Genomic DNA, 12,479 nt, shown 5'->3' with positions numbered 1-12,479 from the left:
AGTGCTACAATTTATTGTTCATATTTTATGAGCATTTTAGAATTTTAAAACACTATCAAGTTTTTTTAGTTAATTCTCTTTGTTAGTGCATGCATATCACAAAAGCTCTACAACAAAGTGCTAGTTTGACATTAATGGACGAAGTAGAGTTTTATGACTTTATCGGTAGAATTTTTGTGGTATAGAGTTTTAAAACTGCATTAATTCAAGAAGAAATTATACTACTCAAAAATGATTATCATTCCAAATTCCTCTTGCCATACAGGGGCAAGATCCTAACAAATTCACCAAAAAAATTCATGAGGTTTAAATGTTTTTGAACTATAGTAAGCAAACTTCTTTTTTTATGAATTGAATGCTAAAAAAGAAACATGAATCCAAAACTCATGACAATACAACTTCATTGCTAATGTTTCTGCCCAATCCCCAAGGACCCTAACCCATCTTTTATCTTTGGTTTGTAAGTGAGTAAATATTAGATGTTACTTGAACACGGTAATATGATACTCACGTTTCTCACATTTATGGTAGATACTATTCATTAATTTTACTGGTGGGTTAGTTCCTTTTTTGGTCTTTTTTTTTCCTTTAATAAATTTTCTAATATTTATTCATTAAAAAAAAAGAAGACAGTACAACTTCACACAAGTATGCGTTAACTTTAGCCAATTGTTTTTACACAAACAAACAAAAGGGGGAAGGTACAATCACTTTACTAGCTTTCCTTTCTTTTTCTTTTTTGATGAATACCAGCTTTCCTTTCGTTTCTATAAGGTGGGAAAGAAAGAATAGTCAACTTGATAAGAATCAAAAGAATAATCACCCTTTCAATGTAATGATTGAGGTAAAATTTGCCCTTTTGACCTGCTTATTACAACTAGCAAATAACAATGCAGTACTGTTGCAAGAAATTAAATGGAGTGAGTGATGAGTCATGAAAAACTCATCCTTACTATTCATGCTTATCTGTAAATGGTGTGGCTAACACCACTATTGTACTCTTACTAAAGGATTGATAAATACGTGAAGGTTTATTCCTGAATAAGGAATCAAATTAAACATCCTTGTGATGCATAATTATAATGCTGAGGTGGGGTTTACTCCAAAAAATATATAATATTTATTTTGCCGACCACCAACAAGTTAACAAGTTCATCCCTTTTGTTTCTATTATTCTATATGAGTAAATTGTAGAAGAGGCCCAAAGTGGCAAAGTGGATAAAAGCAAAAGAAAATTGTGGTAGACAACTCCTTTAAGTAATCAAACTTTTTTTCTTTTTCAACCTCTATCACTCGAAAAAAAAGAAAAGGAATCAACCTCAAGATTATAGGATTAGTTGCTTCCTCCACTATTAATAATTGCTGAAATCCGGACTTGTGGGTCTTGTGAACAGTGCACGGGACCCATAGAAAAAATGCAGATGCGCATTTTCAGTGGAATCCAAACCCAGCCTATGAGTTTGTCTATTTATTTAGTTGATGAGAATATGAAAGTGAAGAGTTCCTCTCATTTCTTTTTCTTTTCTTTTTTCCTTTTTCATTTCTTTACTTTTTTTTTTTAATGTTATCACGAGATAAATAATTGAATTGTAAGGTTAAGTATAATATAAATTGGAAAAAAACTTTAATTGTAGGGGACATTGCAAGTGACTCAAAAAACTTTAGAAGATTGATTACTCAAATTTGAAGTTTATAAAGGACACCATTACTGTCCTCAACGCTTAGACTTAGAATGAGAAAATGCAATTTGCTCAAAAACATTAGTTTGTGATAGATCTTGTTCTTGGACAAAACAAAAGTGTAATGAAACCGTACTTCTTATTCTTTTGGCATATTCCTCTACTTGAAAACATGCCAACTTCTTAAAATATAGTATATATTGCTTTCTATAAGCCAAAACAAGAAAAGTGATAGAAGAATGTATTTAGATTACTTTATTTTTATTGATTTATTTTATTTTAAAAAAACAAGCTATATAAAAATATTACTGTATGTAAAGAGGGAGAGGGAGAGAGAGAGTGTGTGTGAACATAAGTCTCCAGAAGCATATTTTAAAAGCTTATTTGCTGAATATTTGTTAAAGTACAAATGTAACAAAAGAAAAAAGAAATATCAAAGAATTTTTTTTTTTTTTTTTTGGCCAACTGGATACAGAAAGAAAAGAAAAGCAAAAACTAAGAGCTAACAAAACTTCCAGGGCACTGCCTGGCAACACTAACTCCAGTGCAGTCCATCTCTACAACCTCACATAAATCCACAGGCGGATTTTCATACAAAATAAAATTCAAAGACTGATAGGCGCCCTTCCTCGCAAGTTTGTCCGCGCATCTGTTGGCCTCCCGATAGCAGTGATTAATTCTAACTTGAGGAATCTTAGAAACCAGGTACCTGCAGTCTTCTAACAGAGGCGCAACTGCATTGTTTGAATACTGGGATTTGGCTAACATGTCCACTACAGCCTTAGCATCTACTTCCACTTCAACCATAGCCAAGTTACGATCAATACATAGCATCAACCCATCCCTGATGGCCCAAAGCTCCGCTAGTAAACTAGTTGTAACGCCGATCTTCCTAGAGAAACCAACCACCCATCTTCCATACCAATCCCGTATTACACCCCCTCCACCTGCACTACCTGGGTTTCCCAAAGACGAACCGTCGGTATTTAACTTCATCCAACCCATTTCCGGTCTGCCCCAACTTACTAGAGTAGTAACCCGAGTTCGCATGCCATTGGCTGTGCCAGCACAGTAGAAGAACTCCATGGCTTGGTCGGTGATGATCTTAGCTAACCTTGGATTCTGAGACCGCTCCCTGAAAACAATTTGATTCCTATTCTTCCATATGTTCCACACGGCAAAGGAGAAAATGATTTTCCATGGAGGGAAATTTTGATTATGAACTGTGTCTGCTTTCCCATTGATCGCCATCCAATCTTCAATATCTGAGGAAAAAAAATCTCTATCAAAGCCCACTGCTCCCAGCTCATTCCAAACAGCCTTGACTTTCTCGCAGTTCCGAAGGGCATGACCAATAGTTTCAGGCTCCTTATGGCATAGAGGACAAATCGGATCAACATTCACTCCCCGGCCAACAAGACAATCATTTACTCCAATACTATTATGGTTGCATTTCCATAGGAAAAATTGAATCTTAGGGAGAACATTAAGCTTCCAAATCCAGCCTCCTTTGAACTCTGGGTGCTGCTCCACCCCAACAGCCATACTATAAGCACTTCTCATGTTAAAATCACCCCTTGGTGAGTCCTTCCACATCAATCTGTCCTTGCTACTGGCAGCGAGCGCATAAGGGGTGGCCTGAATCTCCATTTTAATATCTTGGGGAATGACAAAAGGAACCATATCCCAATTCCAACCCTCAAAGGAGGCTATGTCCTTAACTTTCCACTCAAATGTCCCTAGAGGCAGCGGGCCTTGAATCAGCTGCCTTAAAGGACCCTGTTGAGACCAATTATCATACCAAAAGCTCAAGTTACTTTCTCTTCCAATCACCCACCTAGAACTATGCCGGAAAATTTCTGAGCCTTTTTTTATACCTTTCCAAGTAGGGGAGCAAGGAAGGCTACTCGGATTCCTGGAATTAACTCTTCGAGTATTACAATATTTTGCCGTCATCACACGGGCCCAAAGGCTTTCCTTTTCGGTATGGAGCCTCCAATTCAGTTTAGTAAGCAGCGCAATGTTTCTGCCTTTTGCGCTTTGCAACCCAAGACCACCAGCTCTCTTAGGTTTAGTTACCTTATTCCAACCTACCCAGTGGATTTTCCTTGCTGCTTCAGTCGACCCCCATAGAAAATTCCGGTTAACTCGATCAATGCCCTCCAGAATTTTGTTAGGGAGAAGAGCACACTGCATGACATAGGCAGGAATTGTTGAGGAAGAGGCTTGGATGAGAACAGTGCGGCCAGCAGGGGATAAGAGGTTAGACTTCCATCCTGCCAACTTTTGCTTGACTCTATCTAGGATGAAGTTAACGTCCAGCGGAGAACCTGGGTGTTTCATGGGAATCCCAAGGTATTTACCTAAATTTGGGGTTGAGGCAAAACCAAGAACGTCGCAAAGCGACTCCCTACTGTCTCTATCCACATTTGGAGAAAAGAAAACCCGAGACTTCGCTTCACTGATAGTTTGGCCAGTTCTACTACAAAATGTATCAAGAGCATCCCTAATGGCGACGTAATTGCCAAGATCAGCTTTGGCAAATAAAACCACATCGTCTGCAAACATAAGATGGGAGAAAGGTAACCCTCCCTGAGAAGTTTTAACAGGATTCCAAACCTTCTGACTACACTTCCCCTCTATGAGATGACCAAGGTACTCCATGCATAAAATGAAGAGATAAGGAGACAAGGGGTCCCCTTGTCTAATTCCTCTCGACGGAAAGAAAGGTTCGAGACTTCCCCCATTAAAAAGAACAGAGGAGGAAACCGAACACACACAGCTCATGATTAGATCAATTAAATCTTGGGGAAGATTAATCTCCATAAGTCTTTCCCAAATAAAACTCCATTCTAGTTTATCATAGGCTTTCTCAAGATCTAATTTAATTGCCATATACCCTACAGCCCCCTTCTTCCCACTAATTGAATGGATTAATTCTTGGACAATGATAGCATTATCTATCCCTTTCCTACCAGGAACAAAAGCTGATTGGAGAGGGGAAACAAGCTTCTCCAGGTAAGGTCTGAGGTGAGCTACAATAATCTTTGTGACAATTTTATAAACTGTATTACAGAGGCTAATTGGCCTATAATTACCGAGAGTTTCCGAACCTTGAATTTTTGGAATAAGCACAATGTGGGTCCGGTTTAGATACTCCGACATTTTCTTTGAGGCGAAGATTTGCTTAACTTCCCGAATCACCGATTCTCCCACTGTTGGCCAAAAAAGCTGGAAAAACCCCGCATGGAGCCCATCCGGGCCAGGGGCTTTATTAGCTTTCATTGACCACAGCCCTGCTTTAATCTCTTCATCAGTTACCCTGGACCACAAACCATCTCTTTCCTCATCATTTAGCCTAATCTGCCCTCTCTGAGATTGACTTGTCTGCCAAGAAGACAAAATATGGGAAGAAGAATAGATATCACAAAACCCCCTACGGATAAACTCCATCACCTCTTCCTCATTGTTAATCCAATCCCCCACCCTATTTTTAATAGCAGTAATCCTGTTTCTATTTCTCCTCACTAAAGTGGAAACATGGTAGAAGGCCGTGTTACGATCCCCTTGCACCATCCAATTCACTCGAGATTTGAGAGCCCAAAGTTCATGCTCTTGATTAAGAATCCCTTCCAACTCTTGAAGGAGAATTTTTTCAAGCTCTAAAAGATAGCTCGAAGGCCTAATAGCAATAGCCCTTTGAATCCCATTCAAGCGAGCTTTAACCCGACTCTTCTTAGAAAAAATATTACCAAACTGAATCCTGTTCCAGACAGTAGCATCCTCAGCAAAATTTTTAATGGCGTCATGGAGATGAGTGGGCTGTCTCCAAGCTTGAGAGACAACCTTTGGAAAGGATAAATCCGATAGCCAGTATTTTTGAAATTTGAAGGGGCGCTCTAAATGGACCCTGTTTAGAGGCCTTGTTTCTAGTAATACTGGGCAATGATCGGAATGGCATCTGGTAAGGTGAGTTACTCGCGCTTCCGGGTATATGAGATACCAGTCCGGATTCACAAAAAATCTGTCTATCCTTTCCTGAATAAGATCCTGAATATCCCTACCGTTAGTCCAAGTAAACCTCGGGCCAGAGAATCCTAGGTCCACCATGTTACATTTATCCAAGCAATCCTTGAATAACAGAGCCTGATTAACACTAACCACTCTACCACCAAACTTATCCGCACCAATAAGGGGTTCATTAAAATCTCCGACAATGACCCAAGGCATATTATGGAGGTCAGCTACACTAGAGAGATTATTCCATAAAATACATCTCTCAGCACTCCTAGGACTAGCATACACAGCAGAGAGCATCCAGCTAGAGTTAGAGGAGCGTACCTTTACTGTAGTATGAATTTCTTGCTCCGAGCTAGCCAGAAAAGACACTTCAACTCTGTCTGAGTTCCAAAGGAGCCACAATCCCCCAACTCGACCAATAGTCTCGGTATGGATAGCACCATCAAATGGTAATCTATCTGTGATGTCTCGGGCTCTTGCTCCACCAATGTGAGTTTCAGTAACCACGAAAATAGCTGGATCATGATGCCTAACAAGATCTTGAACATAGTCTTGAAAATTGGGCTTCAAGGCGCCCCTACAGTTCCAGACAATAATATTCATAACTAACAGAGGAATGAAAGACAACAGAAGATCCTCAACTGGAGGGAGGGCCCACTCCTTTGTCTTCTTCAAAATCCATCTGCTCAACCGCACCATGGCCTATGCCCGGCCTCTCCTTCTCCACCACGATACTCCCACTCGCATTCTGGCCTCCTGCCGCGAGCTCCGCCCTACCTGGGTTAGCTTTGGCATGGGAAAACTCATCTTCCCCACTTTCCACCATAACAGAGCAAGCTCTAGCTTCCATGTCCGCTTGATCTTTTGGTTGCATCTCCTCTTGCCAAGAACGGTTTTGTTGGCCATTAGAACTAGAGCTTGAAGATTGCCTAATAGACTTGGCTTGGAAGTTGAAAGTTTCATTTCCATTTGCACACGGATTATCTACTGAGAATATTTTTTCATTAATGGCCGCTCCTTTGACTGCAAAGCTGGCTGTTGCTTGTTTAGTCAAAGTTAAAGAAGCCCTATTTCTGGCCATTCCTTTCTTACCCCTAACAGAGGGGCTTAACTCAGTTCTTGGGCTGTTGTTAACCACGTGGGGCTGTCCTTGACTATGGTGTGCATGCTTCGGCCCATTGGAGATTGATTGGACCGCATTGGCCATTTGGGCCTCAAATGGATTAACTTCCGTGGCCCCTTTCCTCTTGCCTTCCCTAAGGGCTGGAATATTAGACCCAAACTTTCCTTCCCCTCTCATCTTTTGTGTGCTCTGATCAGTGGGGACCATTTGCTTTGTCACCTTGTTCCCATTCCTTTTGCGTGTCACCATAATCCACGGACCGTAAACGTCCTTGGCATTGTCCACCAACTCATCCTCGCCTGCCATACACTCATACGCTCCTTTGTCCTTGGACGTGCCCGACGTGGTACCTGCACTTGCAGGAGCATGCACAACGTCGTCTTGGTTCACCGGCGTACCATAATTTTCATCATTCTCCCTCGCCTGAGAATCATATTTTCGAACAACAAAAGGGCAATTTTCACGTCGGTGGCCAATTCTTCCACAAGAAAAACATAGTCTCTGTATTCCTTCATAACACACGGGTTGTTCCTTTCCACCAATGAGCAGCGCTGTGGTAAGCGGCTTACCAACGTCCACCTGAATACATAGGCAAGCAAACCGTCCCCTAGACTCATTAGCTGTATTTGTATCTATTCTTAACACCTTGCCAATCGCATTCCCAATGAGTTGGAGAGCTTCTACATGATAATATTCAATGGGAAGCTCATTCAACCTCACCCAAATGGCAACCGACGAGATATTTGCCTCTGCTGGATTAAAGTTTGGTTCCCATGGCCTAATGGAAAGAAAATTTTCTCCTATAAACCATGGACCATTTCTAAGCACAGCTTCACAGTCCTCTCTGACAGAAAACCGGACTAGAAAGAACTCCTTACCAAGGTCCACGCAGTCAAGCTTCCCCACCGGCTTCCACAATGACAGCAAGTGGCCATGGAGGAAAGAAAACCCAACAGTTCTCGCATAAACTTTGACAATAAGACTTTTGCTCCACGGAGACCTAATACGGTTCTTGAGCTCTTTGGAGAACGGAACAGCAACAAGGCCCTCTCTAAGATCGGAACTCTCAGAGTCTGAATCCTCGTCTGCCTCCATTAGTTCAGAAAAGTTAAAAGCTTGAACATACGCACCGGGTATTTCTCCTACAAGCTTATCCCTGAAAGACAGAGGGTGTCTAGCTACCCCAGAGTTCAAAGGAAAGGATGTCAGGCCTTCCCTCATATGGTCCTCGAATCCGGCGTGACTAACATTCTTCACTTTTTTGTTACTGCGAGCTAACTCTGCTTCTTCCTCTCTAGAGAGAATAGGGCCAGCCATCACCTCTCAAAGAATTCATAATATATAAACAAATAAACTAAAAAGCCAAACAAACAAAAAAAAAAAAAAAAAAAAGCTGACAAGGGCGCATAATTTTACACTCTCTCTCTTTTAGGTACGATGATCTTATATTATTGTTTTTTCTCTCTTTAAGATAATATAAAATTTTCTTTTAGACTCTCTCTCTCTCTAAATTTTCTTCTAGATTCTCTCTCTCTTTCACACACATTTAATAGGTAATAACTATTTTCTCATCGAAATTCCTTAGCAAAAACCTCTAAGATATCAACTCCGAGATCAAAATTAGTAGAAACAGGAGAATCATCAAAAAAAAAAAAAAAAAAAAATTGAAATCCAAGAAGAAGAATAAATTTAACTGAATAAGCATTTGTTAATTCAATTAAAAGAACAAATTTTTAAAAATGATTTATCATATAACTATTGTAATAAACAAAAAATATCAATTCCAACCATTCTCTCCTAATAGATATTCATGTGCTGATCACTTGAAACTACATATTCAAGAAGGAATTACACCACCCAAAATGATCATTCATTCCAAAATTCCAAAGGTCCTAACTCTTGCTATACAAGGGCAAGATTCTAACAAATTCACCCCCAAAAAAAATCATGAGGTTTAAATGTGATTGAACTATAGGGCAATCTTCCTTTTTATGCTTTCAAAGAAAGAAGGGGAAACTAAGTTGAAAATTTTATGCTTCAAATGGAATTTCAAAGTTATGATTGAAGTAAAATTTGCTTCTTTTGACTTGCTTTAATTTACAAATTACAAAGTGAGTTAGTGATGACAAATTTCCATCCTTCTATTCTTCTTTCATTTTTTTTCCTTTTCTAAAAGGACATGATGATTCAAAGCCCACTAAAAGAATTGATGCATTACTCATTGGCGTCATGATAGGAAACCATTTAGTCCTGAATAAGGAAGCAAATTGAACATTTTGTAATGCATAGCCATAAAGTTGAGGTGGGTGGGTCTTCCCTTTATTAACAAATAGCTAATGTTCATTTTGCCACCACCTAACCTTAACAAGTTCACCTTTTTGTTTCGAGCAAATTATAGATGAAGATAACTACAATAAGTAATCAATCTCTATTACTAGATCATTATTATATGGCTATTTTAATATCTTTCCTTTTATTTTTTATGTTATCATCATGAGATAAATAATTGAATTGTAAGGTTAAATATATAATATAAATTGGAAAAATTTTAATTTGTAGGGGTCATATTGCAAGTGACTCCACAATTTAGAAGCTTGATTAGCCAAATTGCAAGTTTGTATAGGACATTATATCTGACCTCAACATTTTGAATGAGAAAATGCAAATTACTTAATATATATATATATATATATATTGTGATAGATCTTATCTTGTTCTAGGTCAAAGATGTAATGGAATCATATTTCTTGTTCTTTTGGCAGATTCCTCTACTAATATATATATACACACAGTACATAAGACCATGGGAATTGGGATGCATCTTTTTGTGGAAAACTTATTTGTTAACAAACGCACTATATATATATATATATATATTTTTTTTTTTTTTTTGCTTTGCTTGCTCTGGTTGTGTAGGGCCTGTAGGCTCGCACTATATATTTTTATATGCAAATAAAAGTGATATCTCAACTTTTGATCATACTATATTATTTCCTATCTATAAAATGCCAAAAAAATTATATAAATCTATAGTATTGTGGTTTGAAGTTGATATATTGTGTTATATGTCTAAAGTTCAAACCAATGAGCCTAATAATGCACACATAATTTTACTCTCTGTCTCTCTCTCGATTTTAAGCTTCTCATCGAAGCTAGATGATTAGACAGCAAGGTCCCACTTCTTTGTCATCACCTTCAGGTAACGGGCGTACATTAATAATAAAAGAAAAAAAGAAAAAAGAAAAAAGAGAGATTCGATGCCAATTGATCTCTCTATTTATTATTATTAACAAGCCACTTTTCCTGTGTTCACACTTCATACTATTTATTTTTATTACTTTCCAGTAAAATTCGTGTTCATACTACGTATTACGATAAAGGATGAAAAGGATGTTTAGCAATGGGGGAGCATTGTAATAATAATACCAACAAAGTTGGGAAGAGAAAATTAGGGAGAGGAATTGACTCAATTGAGGAAAGCTCAAAGTAGATGGCTTGACATACACTTTGAAAGTTGAGAAATGAAGTAGTAAAACCTTGGAATTGAAATAAAGTTTTGAGAATGGTGAAATGTCTTAAAAAAAAAAAAATGCAAAAATTGTCATTAATCGTTGCTGAAATCTGAAGGGTGATTTTAAATGTTGGATTTATTTCTAATTAATACCATTTTTTTTTTAAACATGAACTTTGTCACGTTGTTTTCAATACCCTTTCAAAGTAATTAATTTTACTTCTATTATTGTCACCACCACTTTGATGAATATCATAATTTAAAGACCTCCAATGTTTCTATAATCAACAATGCTTCTTTCTATATTTCCAAACCTTTTTTTCTATATTTAATTAAACTCCACTAAAAGAACAAAAAGGGACTAAAATAATTTGCTGTTTTAATATGTAAATTTTGTTTCTTTATTTGTTGCAAAGAATGATACCTTCGGCATCATCTTAAATATAGAAAAATTCTCTTCAACTTCTCATTTTTTATAAGCAAGTTTTAGCCCCCAAAGAAAGAGAATATATAGAAGAGTTTGAGATTCTTGAATTTCGCATTTTACAATAATAGTCATATTTTGACTTGAAATGGTCACAGAATGATTCTTACATGACCATAGAATCCAAGCCCACCTTTTGCATTTGTTCATATTATTAATTCTCTAACTTTAAACCCTCCCCACATCATACTGAAAAGATACGTAACCATGAAACGTAGCAATAATAGAATAACAGTGGCAACAACAAAAAGATTAAAGAAAGATAAAAAAGAAAGTTGAAACAAGAAGATAAAAAGATAAAAGAAATAATAGATAATAGTGCTTCAAAAGAGATAAAAGAAATGAAAAGTGAAGAAACAAAAAGATAAAAAGAAAAAAGAAGTTCCTCGTATCAATAATTTTTAAAATTCCCACATTGTAAAAAAGTGCATTATAACCATGAAACCTAATAATAGAATATAATATATATATTGATAATTTGATACCAACAAAAGGATGGAAGAAACGAAGAATTAGAAATGTTAACAAATGGCTTAGGAACATTAATTTAGGAAGTATTTTTTAAAAAAAAAATTATAGAAAAATAAAAAAGTAATTAAATTTTTTAACATCTTTTCATATTTTTTCATAAAATTTTTTCTATTTTTTTTAAATAACCTATTAACAAATATCCTAAGGGTACATTGGTTAATAATGCTCTTTTTTATGTTTTTTTTTTTTTTTAATGTTATAATGTTTAAAAGTGATATAGTGATATGTAAATAATTGGGAATATTCTTTTTTAAAACAAAAAGTTAAGGTAACATTAAAATTAAGATGGGATAGTATCCTAAGTTTTAGACTGAATGAAGAAGATAAAGGAAAAAACCTAAAACTTAGTAACAATAAATTACTCTTTTAATCCATTTATGTTTTTTAATTTAAAATTATTTAACTAAAATATTGAGATATTTTAAAAAATTTAAAAATTTGTGTGAAGGTATTTTAGTACGCAAAATATTGAAGTACAAACCAAAAAACCTATTATTAATAATATAGGTAGATAAATAGATTAAAAAAAAAGAAAGAAAAAAAAAAGAAAACACAAAGAAAAGGCCCGCGCTAATTGGAAGGCAGGTTCCATGCATCTTCAATCTTCATGGTGGGCTGAGTGGGCCCCACACGTTTCCAACCGATTACGTGTCATCACCACATCGGCTTGCCAACACACCAAGACACCATCTTAGTTTAAAACTTGCTCACAACGCTACCTTAAAATTAATAACTCAGTGTCCATTGCTACATAGTCCACCACTATATTTCCACAAAATTACCATTTGCCCAACCCACCACTTCACTAATCACAGCTTTGCAAAAATACGGTAAATAAAAGGCTGACAAAACCGAGGGTAAGACAGTCCAACGCGGTATATACGAGGATTCAAATCTTATAAATACATGACCAAAGCTTACCCACTCCCAAGTCTTGAAATCCTCTGTTTCACATTCTTATTCTTATTTAAGCTCACAACTCTCGAATGGGCCAACCCACAAAATCTCCGAACTGACTATCAACTACAAGTCTACAAGAATCTCTCTCTGATTCCCTATTCCTCACTTTTTTTCTTTCTTTCTCTCTTTTGCTTTGTTTCTTTATCCAAAAGGGTCTCTCTTTCCCTCTCT

This window comes from Quercus lobata, chromosome 9, assembly GCF_001633185.2.
Source record: "Quercus lobata isolate SW786 chromosome 9, ValleyOak3.0 Primary Assembly, whole genome shotgun sequence".
NCBI classification, from domain to species: Eukaryota; Viridiplantae; Streptophyta; class Magnoliopsida; order Fagales; family Fagaceae; genus Quercus; species Quercus lobata.
This window is presented reverse-complemented; position numbering follows the sequence as displayed.